The sequence below is a fragment of the Protopterus annectens genome, chromosome 6.part0 (genome assembly GCF_019279795.1).
Source record: "Protopterus annectens isolate FY-2018-M chromosome 6.part0, PAN1.0, whole genome shotgun sequence".
Lineage (NCBI taxonomy): Eukaryota > Metazoa > Chordata > Ceratodontiformes > Protopteridae > Protopterus > Protopterus annectens.
This window is the reverse complement of record NC_056737.1, coordinates 933,372,237-933,384,776: the sequence shown is the minus strand read 5'-3', so window position 1 is coordinate 933,384,776 and position 12,540 is coordinate 933,372,237. Positions and strand designations below refer to the sequence as shown.

General features: G+C 38.7%; 1 protein-coding gene across 1 annotated transcript in view; it reads left to right on the top strand.

Annotated features, from left to right (window-relative positions):
• PRIMA1 (proline rich membrane anchor 1) overlaps positions 1-12,540 on the top strand; it is a 712,079-nt gene that overhangs the window by 136,600 nt on the left and 562,939 nt on the right. The gene's annotated exons all lie outside the window — the stretch shown is intronic.

The window sequence follows — 12,540 nt, the reverse complement described above, 5'->3', positions numbered from 1 at the left end:
GGATAAGAGTGCTGTTATATGTGTGCCATCATCAATAGTATGGGATAAGGGTGTCGTTATCTATAGTATGGGATAAGAATGCCATTATCATTAATATCGGATAAAAGTGCCATTATCATTAGTATGGGATAAGAAAGCCATTGTCATTAGTTTGGGATAAGAGTGCTGTTATAAGAGTGTCATTATCATTAGTATGGAAAAAGAATGCTGATATCATTAGTATGCAATAAGAGAGCCTTAATCATTAGTATAGGATAAGAGTGTCATTATCATTAGTATGGGATAAGAATACCATTATCATTAGTATGGGATAAGAGTGACATTATCATTAGTATGGGATAAGAATACCATTATCTTTAGTTTGGGATACGAGTGCTGTTATAAGAGTGTCATTATCATTAGTATGGAATAAGAATGCTGTTATCATTAGTATGCAATAAGAGAGCCTTAATCATTAGTACAGGATAAGAGTGTCATTATCATTAGTATGGGATAAGAATGCCATTATCATTAGTATGAGATAAGAGTTTACTATGGGATAAGAATACCATTATCATTAGTATATGATAAGAGTGCGGTTATATTTAGTATGGGATACGAATGCCATTATACCACTATGGGATAAGAGTGACATTATAATTTGTACGGGATAAGTATGTCATTATCATCAGTATGAGATAAGAATGCCATCTTGGTTTAGCCAAAGCCATCAGGCATTTCAATGAGAGAGAATTGTTTAAGGTCATTGGCTGACTGAGGTCACCTGGACTACAGCTTAGACTAAGCACCTCATTGGCTCTTTTGACCTTTTTTTCTTAAAGGTTGTCTCAAGTTTCAACTTTCTGTCACCTAAGAAGTTAAGTTGTGTGTGTTTCTGTCATTTCACACTGAGCTAATCAAAGGAAGGACACTGCGCAAACTTGGAACTATAATATATATCATTAAGTAGCCTGTTTTTTTTGCTTATTTTCTTCTTTATTTCTTTGTTATTTATAGCACTTTGTGTACTGTATAGTTTTCTAGCTAGTTTCACTGTGTGTGAGGTATTAACTGGAAATTGTCCACTTTTATTAAGCATCTGTTGGGTTGTTTGTTTCTGATAACTTGTTGTAGTTAAACTCTTTTCTAGAGGCTCTTTTAGCTGTTTAAAACTTTCATTTAAAGGCTCACTGCTGCTTTTATGCTGTGAGAAACATTTCTGCAGTTTGTTTCTAAGTAGTGGGGATATCTGTAGCATTATCCATATTCAGGCTTGTATTTGGGCCTAGTGCTTGTGGAGGCTGTGTGTCTGAGCACATATTCAGGGACATCTTGGTTTAGCCAAAGCCATCAGGCATTTCAGTGAGAGAGAATTGTTTAAGGTCATTGGCTGACTGAGGTCACCTGGACTACAGCTTAGACTAAGCACCTCATTGGTTCTTTTGAGCTTTTTTCTTAAAAGTTGTCTCAGGTTTCAACTTTCTGTTACCTAAGAAGTTAAGTTGTGAGTGTTTCTGCCATTTCACACTGAGCTACTCGAAGGAAGGACACTGAGCAAACTCGGAACTATAATATATAACATTAAGTATCCTGTTTTTTTGCTTATTTTGTTCTTTATTTCTTTGTTATTTATAGCACTTTGTGTACTGTATATTTTTCTAGCTAGTTTCACTGTGTGTGAGGTATTAACTGGAAATTGTCCACTTTTATTAAGCATCTGTTTGGGTTGTTTGCTTCTGATAACTTGTTGCAGTTAAACTCTTTTTCTAGAGGCTCCTTTAGCTGTTTAAAACTTTCATTTAAAGGCTCACTGCTGCTTTTCTGCTGTGAGAAACATTTCTGCAGTTTGTTTTCCACCCTCCCTCCCTATTGGTATGGTGTGTTTATAGGTGGTGGCTTTGCATTTGCCCGCCCCTAGTGTAAATTTGATCTGGGACCCTCCTCCCAGCCTAGTGTCATTACCTCATTCTACCCAGTACAGGAAGAACATTTGAGAAGGCCAATCAGCTTAGTTTCTGCTACTCCTTTCTCTCTTTCCACTAAAAAAAAAAAAAAAATCTCTAAGCTTGTTTCTTTCCTTTAATGTGGGTAGTCTAGCCTGGATATAGATTTGCTGTGTCCAGGACTATTTGTAGGCTTCTAGGCCCCTAAGCCTTTTTGTGTTGGAGGGAAGCCTTCTAGCTTAATTTTGTTTCTTAGAAATAGCCAGTTTTTTGTTTCAGCACGTGTCTGTTTCTTTGAGCTCAGCACTTGTTCAGAACTTATTGTAAGCACTAAATAAGCTACAAATTACTACAGCACTCAACTTTCCTCACTGTCTAGAGGAAAACAGTTTCTAGTACTTAACAAATAAGCACCTATCCAGGCATGTCTAAGGGTCAGCTCCCGGTGTTTTCTCCTGTCTACCTGATGAATCTGGGCATCTTGGGGCAATGCAGTAATTGCCTCATGCACACAGACAACCCTCTCCTCCTACCACCCAACACTACAACCTGTGAGAGATGCACTTATATAGCCAAACTGGAAGCAAAGCTCTCTTCACCCAAGACTGGACTAGACAGTCAAGAGGAGAAGGTAAACAATTGCACCACACCACACTCAGCACATAGTCCCTCAAAACCTACACTACCAAAACACATACATAGAAACACAAAACACACACCTACATTCGCGGAGGTAAAAACCTGCCCAAGCAACAGGGATCTCCAAAGGAGAAACACAAGCAACCTCCACCCCCCAACACAACCCAAATGACACATAGCCCACAAACTCAGTGTGCCACTCAACCACAGCACATAAGGCATAACAACGTATCCAACACTGTAGACATAGGTGACTCTATAGTAAGGCACACTGATGTTCCACTCACCAGGCTAAACAAGGAGAAAGTTGCCGTCAGCTGCCTGTCAGGTGCCAGGATCTGCCACATAATGCATGCACTCAGGTCACTCCACAACAAGTACAAATATGACTCTGTCATTGTCCATGTTAGTGTGAATGACCTGAGACGTACCTCCTTGGACTACATGAAAAGAGACATGGAGGAGCTGTCCGATCTTGTAGCCCAGGTAGGTATGACCCTAGCCCTGAGTAGCATCCTGCCATCACCCAGAATGATACCACAGTACAAGGACAAAATGATTGACTTCAACAATTGGCTAAGCTTCTGGTGTAATTCTAAGGGGATCCAGTATCTGTCTGCCTGGGATGACATGATCGACAAGCCACGATGCTTTGCCAGAGATGGCCTGCACCTGTCGCCCCTGGGATTCCGGATACTGGCTAAGGCTCTAGCCACCCCTATAGTGCCTTTTTTAGGCAAGCTTCAAATGACAACTTTACCACCCTAACAGGTACAGGCAAGAAGAATATGAGGGTATTGCTACTCAATGCTAGAAGCTTAAACCTCAAAATGCACTCTCTCGAGGCACTCCTTAAAATGGAGAACATCGACATCTGTGCAGTGACAGAGACCTGATTCAAGGCTCCAGAGAGTACCCCTGCATTACCAGGCTATAATTCATACCACACCTTTCGGACACCTAACCTGGACCGAAACACTAAAGGCGGAGGCATGTCCATATTCATTAAGGATATCTACACCTCCAGGTTAGTTGCTCAGCATAATGCACCCGAGATTATTCAAGTGCAACTAACTCTGGGCAAGACCGCAATCCAAATTGTAGCTTGCTACAGATCCCCCATCATGCTCCAGGATTCCCACTCCTCATTTCTTAATACACTGGAAAATATTAGGGTACAACCTAACACCCTAATAATGGGCGATTTCAACTACCCTACCATTAACTGGGAAAACTACTCATGTACCAACTCTTGTGCTCAACGTTTTCTGGAATTCATAAATTCCAATGCCATGAATCAACTTATCCACACCCCCACCAGGGGCAGCAATATCCTAGACCTGATTATTGCCAACATGGGCAACCAGAGCTCCACACCAGAGGTCAACTCCTCATTGGTCAGATCCGACCACAAGCTAATCACCCTAGACATCCACATCCCTCCCCCACCCCCCATTAGGGAAACCATAGTAAACAATTTCTCCAAAGCCAACTTCACGCTTCTTAAGACAGAAGTGGTAAACTTCATGACACCCATGCTGACGGACAATAGAGGTATGACTGCTGAATCCTACACAAATGCACTTTATAAGCACTTACACAAGTGCATGGATCGTGCAATCCCTAACAGAACCTAGATGCTATCCTCCAAAAAAAGGAAGCCAATCTGGTGGTCCTCTGCCATAAACAAACTCTACAACAGAAGAAAGAAACTGTTGCAAAAAAGAGTAAAATCCCATGATTGGAGAAACTCCCTGGTCAGCCTCAGTAAGAAGCTGAGATCCCTCATAAAATCCTCCAAAGCTAGTTATGTAAACAAAATCGCCACTGACTCTAAAGACAACCACAAAGCATTCTATAGCTATGTCAAGAATCTCAATGGCAACACTCACATCTGCTCTGAGTTACAGCACAATGGCACTAAATATACAGAACCAACTGATATTGCCAACATCCTGACAGATAGGTTCAGTGCTAACTTTACCCCCCTGTCATCCCCTAAAGGGCCCATCTTTATACCAGAAGAATGCAAAGTTCCTGTAATCCTGGCTGCACAGGTAAAAAACACACTATCCAAAGCCAAGAACACAGCATCCATGGGACCTGATGACATCCCAGTCTGTGCTCTACATGAACTACAGAACGAACTGGCACCCCACCTAAGTACCATGTTCAATCATAGCCTCACCTCAGGCTATGTGCCTACTGAATGGCACACAGTGACAGTTATCTCACTCCACAAAGGGGGAGCCACCACAGACCCTGGAAACTACCGCCCCATTAGCCTAACAAGCCTAGTCTGCAAGGCTATGGAACGTATCATCATGGAACTTATAAACAATGACATTGGTAATCTCCAAACTCAGGACCCCACCCAGTTTGGGTTTGTAAAAGGAAGATCATGTCTCCTAAACCTGATTGACTTCTTTGAAGCAGTCACCAAAGCTGTAGATGATGGTAAGGTGGTTCACAAAACCTATCTAGATCTCGCCAAGGCTTTCAACACCATCCCCCACTCTGGAATTATAGATAAACTCACTAAACTAGGTATAAATCCCTATGTCACAGGATGGGTTGCAAACTGGCTCACTGACAGAACCCACATTGTGAAAGTAGCAGACTCCAAATCCAACTTCAGACCAGTGACAAGTGGAGTACCACAGGGTTCAGTCCTGGGTCCTCGCCTGTTTGGTATCTACTTCTCTGAAGTACAGGCCAGCACAGAAGGTCTTTGGCAAATGAAGTTCGTAGACACCTGCCAACTAGGAGCCATAATCAAAACTCCAAAAGATGTGGACATCCTACAAAAGGGCCTCACTGAGACAGATGCCTGGTGTCAAAGCCATGGCCTCAAGCTCAATGCCAAAAAGTGCATTGTCATCCCTTTTGGTAAAAACGCAGTACCCATGAAGTACCACATAGGTGGTAGTCTACTTAACACCGAAAGTGTGATAAGAGACCTTGGGACACAGGTGGACAGTAGTCTCTCCTTTGATAATCATATCGCCACAGTAGTCATGAAATCCTTCTACATGGCACACCTCATCACAAAAGGTTTCTCATCCAGGAAAAAAGAGGTTATTGTTCCCCTCTACTCATCACTCATTAGACCCATGATAGAGTACAATGCCCCTTTTGGTATGTACCTCACAAGACATCTACAACAACTGGAAATACCTCACAGAAATACCTCACAAAGAGAATTACTGGCCTCAAAGAGATGCCCTATGCAGACCGTCTCAAAAAACTGCAGCTTTACTCTGTTGCATACCACCTACTCAGAGGCGATCTCTGCCTAACACACAAAGCTATGTCAAACCCAGAGCTTTTAGACATGCTCCACTTAAAGAAATCCCAATCGCTACGAGCTACATGCTCTAGGGACCTAAACTTCATCACCACAATAAACAGAACATGCTGAAGAGATAGATTCCTGTCCCAGGGATTTCCCATACTCTGGAACAAACTACCTATCTATATCAAACAAAGCTCCTCATTAGCACTCTTCAAGAAAAATCTTGATGATTGGATGGGAGATAGGAAATTCACCCCCGGGATCACTTCTGCGGCTCTGCTCGACAGAGGCACAGGAAAATAATTTTCTTGGGTGGCAAAAGCCAGGGTATCTTTGGCTAGGCTTATATAGGCCCCAGGGCCAATAGCCTAGTATCTACCTATGAACCTATTATCATTAGTATGTGATAAGAGTGACATTATCATTAGTATGGGACAAGAATGCCATTATCATTAGTATGGGATAATTGTGCTGTTATAAGAGTGTCATTATCATTAGTATGGGACAAGAATGTCATTATCATTAGTATGGGATAAGAGTGCAGTTGTCATTAGTTTGGGATAAGAGTGACATTATCATTAGTATGGGATAAGAGTGACATTATCATTTGTACGGGATAAGTATGTCGTTATCATCAGTATGAGATAAGAATGCCATTATTAGTAGTATGGTATAAGAGTGCCTTTATCATTAGTATATGAAAAGAGTGCCATTATCCTTATTATGGGATAAGATTGATCATCAATATTCTTTCGTCTCCTTTATCTTCAACTTTTTTTTTTGGTGTTTCAGGACTTGGCATTGAGAGTGCTGACATTTCAATGGAGAGCTATAATAAAGGCTAACAGTGCCAATATAATTCATGTGCAACTACAGTTATATATAAATAAACAGAGAAAAGCCCTCAGATGAGATTTTTATCTGCAGACTTTACTACCCCTCTATAGAATGGGAAGTATTCACTTCCTCTAAGTCACAGGCACAATGCTTCCTGGACTTTATCAACACAAGCATCCTGGACTGCATAAAGCTTTCTCCATCCAGAGGATCAAACTTATTGAACCTGGTACTCACCAGCATGGGAAAGTGTTGCATACACCCCTCCCTCCATTTTCACATCTTCATTGATGAGGTCAGGCTACAAAGCTGTCTGTCTTAAAATAAAAATCAGCCTAGAAAATCCAACTAAATATTTAACAGGTGGAAAGTATCGTAAAGCACACTGCATCCCATTAAGTGACAGCTTGTCAAAATTCATGGCTGCTTCAGCAAACCCTAAGAACACAGCTACCTATCCATATTTATTTATTGCAACCCTGTGCAAACATGTAAATGGCTACATTAAGGCTGCAGCACCTGCCAGAAATAAGCTCAGATCGAAAAACAAAAACAAAGCATACTGGTGGAATCCTTACCTTAACAGGTTATGTAGCAAAAGAAAAAAGTCATGGCCAAAATCAGAGTGAGAAACACTCATAGATACAAGAGCTCTCTGATTAAACTAAGCAAGAAACTGAGAGATATAATAAACAGCAGCAAGGCCATATATGGGACCAGGATAGCTTCCCACTGACCACGGGAACTACAGACCCAATAGTCTTACAAGTCTAATATGCAAAGCAGTATAAGGAGTTATCATGGAAATGATCAGCAAGGACATTGGCAACCTACAGACACTGGACCCATCCCAGTTTGACTTTGATAAGGAATGGTCTTGCCTACTTAACCTGCTAGACTTCTTCAGCAGGGTCAACAAGGCTATGTATTAGGAGTAAATGATGCATACCGCCTACATTAACCTAGCCAAGGCATTCGATAAAATACGCCACTCAGGTATTGCTGGTAAAACTCTTAGAATTAGGCATAAACCCCTACACAACTCATTGGATTGTTAGGTGGTTCACAGATAGGACCTAAGAAGTTAAGATTGGTGAGGCCACCTCCACCAAGAGACCATGCACCAACAGAGTACTTCAGGGCTCCATGTTAGGCCCATTCCTGTTTAGATGACTGTAAACTGAGAACTATCATAGATTCCTCCTTTGATACCAACATCCTACAAAAATGTCTAACACAAATAAATGAGTGGGGTGAAAGACATAGATTAAAACTCAATGCAAAGAAAAGCATAATAGCCCTTAGGGAAATCTTCCAGTCAAGCTAATTACTCATTGGTAAAACATGATGAGTAAGAGTTGACCTGGTAGTTAAAGATCTGGGAAGATACGTAGACAGTAATTAGATGTTTAACCAGCATGTATTGAAGATAATAAAAAAATCATTTTATGTACCTAGGTCATAAGCAAGAGTATGGCATCCAGGTCCAAGGAAGTTATAGTACCACTCTACTCAGCCTTTATCAGACCAGTCATTGAGTACAGTGCCCCCTTTGTTATGTACATGACCAAGGACTTGCAACTATTGTTGGAATACCCTGAAAGATTGCTCACCAGGAAAATCTAGTGAATGAATACCCTGTCCTACACAGATCGCTTTAAGGTCCTATGCCTGTACTTTGTGTCTACAGGTTACTAAAAGACGAACTATGTCTAGCACATAAGGTGGACCTCTTGCACATCTGAAAGACAAACAACACCAGAAATACTAGATCTATCTACTTGAACTATGCCTGTGACATAAATACAACATGCTGGAGGAACTGATATGTATCTCAAATGATCTCCATACCATGTAAGAAAATCTTGATTATTGGATGGGAAATCACAACTTCACTCCTGGTCTGGCCACCATATGTCTGATGGACAGAGTTCAACAGTAAGTAAATTAATCCTCAACTAACATATCCCTCATAACCCTTAGCTACTTCTTTACTAGTCTACCCCACCATATAGCCATCCAAGGAATTTGGGGAGAAAACTGGGTTGGATTATATGACTAGGCTTCTAAAGACTCTGGTGGTCATTAGCCTATACACACACACACACACATATATATATATATATATATATATATGTATATGTGTGTGTGTGTGTGTGTGTGTGTGTGTGTGTGTGTGTGTGTGTGTGTGTGTGTATGCATATTTACAGATATTTTCATATGTTGTATAGCTAACTGTTGTATAGTTTTATAGAACATTTTCTCCCTGGGTTTCCTTTGTAAATTGTTTTTGCCCAACAGGGTCACCCAGATTAACAAATAAGAAAACAAATGAATGAATAAAGAAATAGATAGCTAATAAATTGTAAAAAAAGTCATTATTATTGGAAGTTCATTAAAGGTTACATGTATTAAGTGCAATGAAATAGTCAATATGTGGATTCTGTGTTTTAATAAAGCACTATCTTTACAAGACGTCTGCTATAAATTTAGGTGGAAGTGATAAAAGTTTTTAAGGTTTTCAGTTAATACTGAAACAAGCCTGTATATGCTCATTAAATGAAATTCTGAAAACCAAAATACAATAGTTTAGGTCTGACAATTTGACATCTTGTAACAACATGTGATTAGTAAGTAAGAGGTGTCAGGGACTCAACAAGTTGCACACTTTCCTTTGGTGCTGGAAGATTAGAAAGTTGGGGATCTATTCCCATGACAGGTACTTGGATTAATATTACAATACTGACACTACAGTGCAGCATAGGGGTGTGGTTCTGCACTCCTGAGCATGTCATCTTTTGGATGAGACATTAAACTGAGGTCTAATATGCCTGAGTTGGTTGTAGCTGAGGTGGATGTAAATAATCCCATGGCACTTGTTGAAAAAGAGAGTAGAGGAAGCTCCCCAGGTGTCCCGATCAATTTCCCCTAGTCAGAATGAGTGTAACCTCAGGTTTCCCCTGAAAAGAGGACACTGGCCTAGTGGGACTAATCCAGCCAACGAAGAGTAATCCAGTATTTTCTAATGTGCATATACATTACAAATGTCAAACAGCTTGAAAAACATTGTTTAGGTAAGAAACATAATTTCAGAATTGAAAATAAATGCAGAAAAGAAGGATGAAGCCAAGATGAGCTCAAGGCCATTATTGACAAAGAGACGGAATTATGAGATTTTTATGCCGAGTGAATTTATGTAAAAAAATGTATAAGCATAAATAATAGTAGAAAGAACTGAGTGCAGCAGGAAAATGACAGATCCCAGTCTAAGTAGATGCATTACTTGTTTGTTCATTTATTTTTGTTGACCAGTATAGTACGACTGGGCAAGAAAAGCTCCTTTTCAGCAGAGGCCAGGGAAGAAAAGCTCTTAACAATGAGCATAAAAATATCTACAGTAATGTTTTAATACAAAGAGTTTATACCAGGCAGAAATTATTTTAATCTTATTACTTCTATTTTTGTATGAGTCATATGAAGAGTAAAAATTGACCGTGTTGCACATAACTTGATTAAACATTCCCTAGCGGTTTAACTTTACCTATTTCAGAGAATAAGCAGGATTTTATACAAGTGTAGATTTGCACTTTCACTTTATCTTTCAGGACCATTGTTTCATCTTTTAAGGTCTGTTGACAAGTAAATTACAGTCACAGTCATTCTAAGAGCAAATATTTTCAATCTTAGCAGGAATTTTGTACAAGCAGGCAGGTGAGACCTGAACAGTGATTTTACAGTGCAACCTCAATGTATGTGCTGACAGTTCTAAAGGTAGAAAGAAAACACTTTGTGATGTCATTTCCATTTGCATTTCCATTGCAAATGAAATTCCTAATTAGAGACTTAACCGTCAATGTGGTTAGTTTATTAAGAAATGTGCTCCTCTGATTAGGCAGTTCAATGTTTTGTTTTGTGGATTTTAACTACACACACAATTAAGCATCACATTTTGCACATTTGCTCTTTGCTTCAAAACATTTACATCACATGTGGAAATCAAGTGTTTTTTTTTCTGGCTATCAAACTGCAGCATTAGAAAATCAGTTTAGTATAATTGCTGTTTTGGAAAAAAAGATGAATTATTAATATAACTGATAACTACAAGGAATAATTTTCATGCATTAAGGCTCATTACAGGTGAAATGCCAGAGTTTTAGCAGGAAGTAGTCATCCAATAATTTGTTATGAATGTCATAGGAAGATTTTGAAATAATTTATTTATCTCATTTACACATCACTTGCCAGCCATTTATCTTAAAATAGGTATCGCTGACAGCCATAAATATTCAAGTCTTCTTTCTCATCAACTTTCATAGTTATGTTGTACAGTATCTGTGTATCATAAATAAGAAAAAAATGATAGTACGTTGCAAGGAGATGAATGATATCTGATTATAAATATTTTTAACATGATATAATGAATGTGGCATTAAATATTGCTAGCACTGATAAAATATTCATAGGGACTGCATTATGTTGTAAGAATTATATATGTAGAGACTTGTGCCCTCCCTGGTTAGACTTTCAGGACGTGCAGTTTCTGGCAGTTGTAAACATGTTTATGTCTTCCTCCAGCAAATTGTCTTCACTTTTTACAAAAGTTTTTTGTTTGCAGAAGTAAAAAAATGACACTATGGTGGCATACAAAGAAAGCTTAACTTTAATCTGTGTTTTTTTAAGCCCATTATTTGCATTAAAATGTTATGCAAATCATCTTGCACTATTTATGTTATTCATAATTTATCCTCATTAAGTTGATTTTCATGTTACTATATATGCAATAATGTGCAGTATCAGAAGGCAAAGGCAAAATATTTTGATTTGTCTTCTGGCAAGATGTCAGCAAGGGTAGTTAGAACCAAGGAAATTAATTTTGATGTCAACAATAAGAATGTAATTTTGTGTAAATTTTTATGTATTTTTTTTAAATGTATAAAAGTTGCAAAGTGTTACTAGAGGTGGGCATTATATCAAAGCTGACATAATTGCACAGTAAATGTTTACTGCTATATTAGAAGTAACAACTTGGATGAGAATTTGACATTTGTCGAGGATAAGGTGATGAGTGATCATGGTTGTGTTATTCTATTTGTAGTATGTAACATCCTATTCTGTGTGTTTATCTGCCTTTGTTAAAATGTTTGTAATAGGCAAATGATTCCTAAAGAAGCTTATATCTGGTGTGAGATGTTTCATAACTCCTAACGATGTCAAGAGTGTGTTATTAAATTCAAGCTTGGATTTGATTAAATTTGTTATTCAAATAGCTTTATTTAGACGGCCAAAGGTACTGGTATGTTTTGTAATATGTTTGGTGGTTGATATGGTTGCGTTTGATGGCTTATGGCTTTGGGTTTAAGTCCAGTGTTGCTTGCAAGTAAACAGGTGTAGAATTATTGGTATTGCTTGAAAAATCTGACATTTGTATTAAAATGATACTTTTTAGTTTTATGTTAAGATAGCAGTAGTAAGTGAAGATACATTATTTTGTTTGTTACAGGTAGGAGATGCTAATGTTTGGGGAATTCAGATGTTGTTGGGATAGAAGACTGGTCAATATGGGTAAAAGATTTTATTTCGAGGTGTGTGACAATTGTCTGGAGAATATGTTAGTGCAATGATGCTATAATTGCTGGTAGGTTAGGTTGCAGATATTTGGTGATATGAGAATGTTGACATTTCTTTTTGTGTTTTAGCCTGATATATGTTATACTTGTCATTGTTTCAACCATTATTACTTTTAATATTGTTGTTTGAGACAATGGAAAACACTTTGCTAAGTAATATAATTTGTAGTTAGTGATATAAGACTAACTCATTGTTTTTAGGTAGCAGTAACATTTCTTA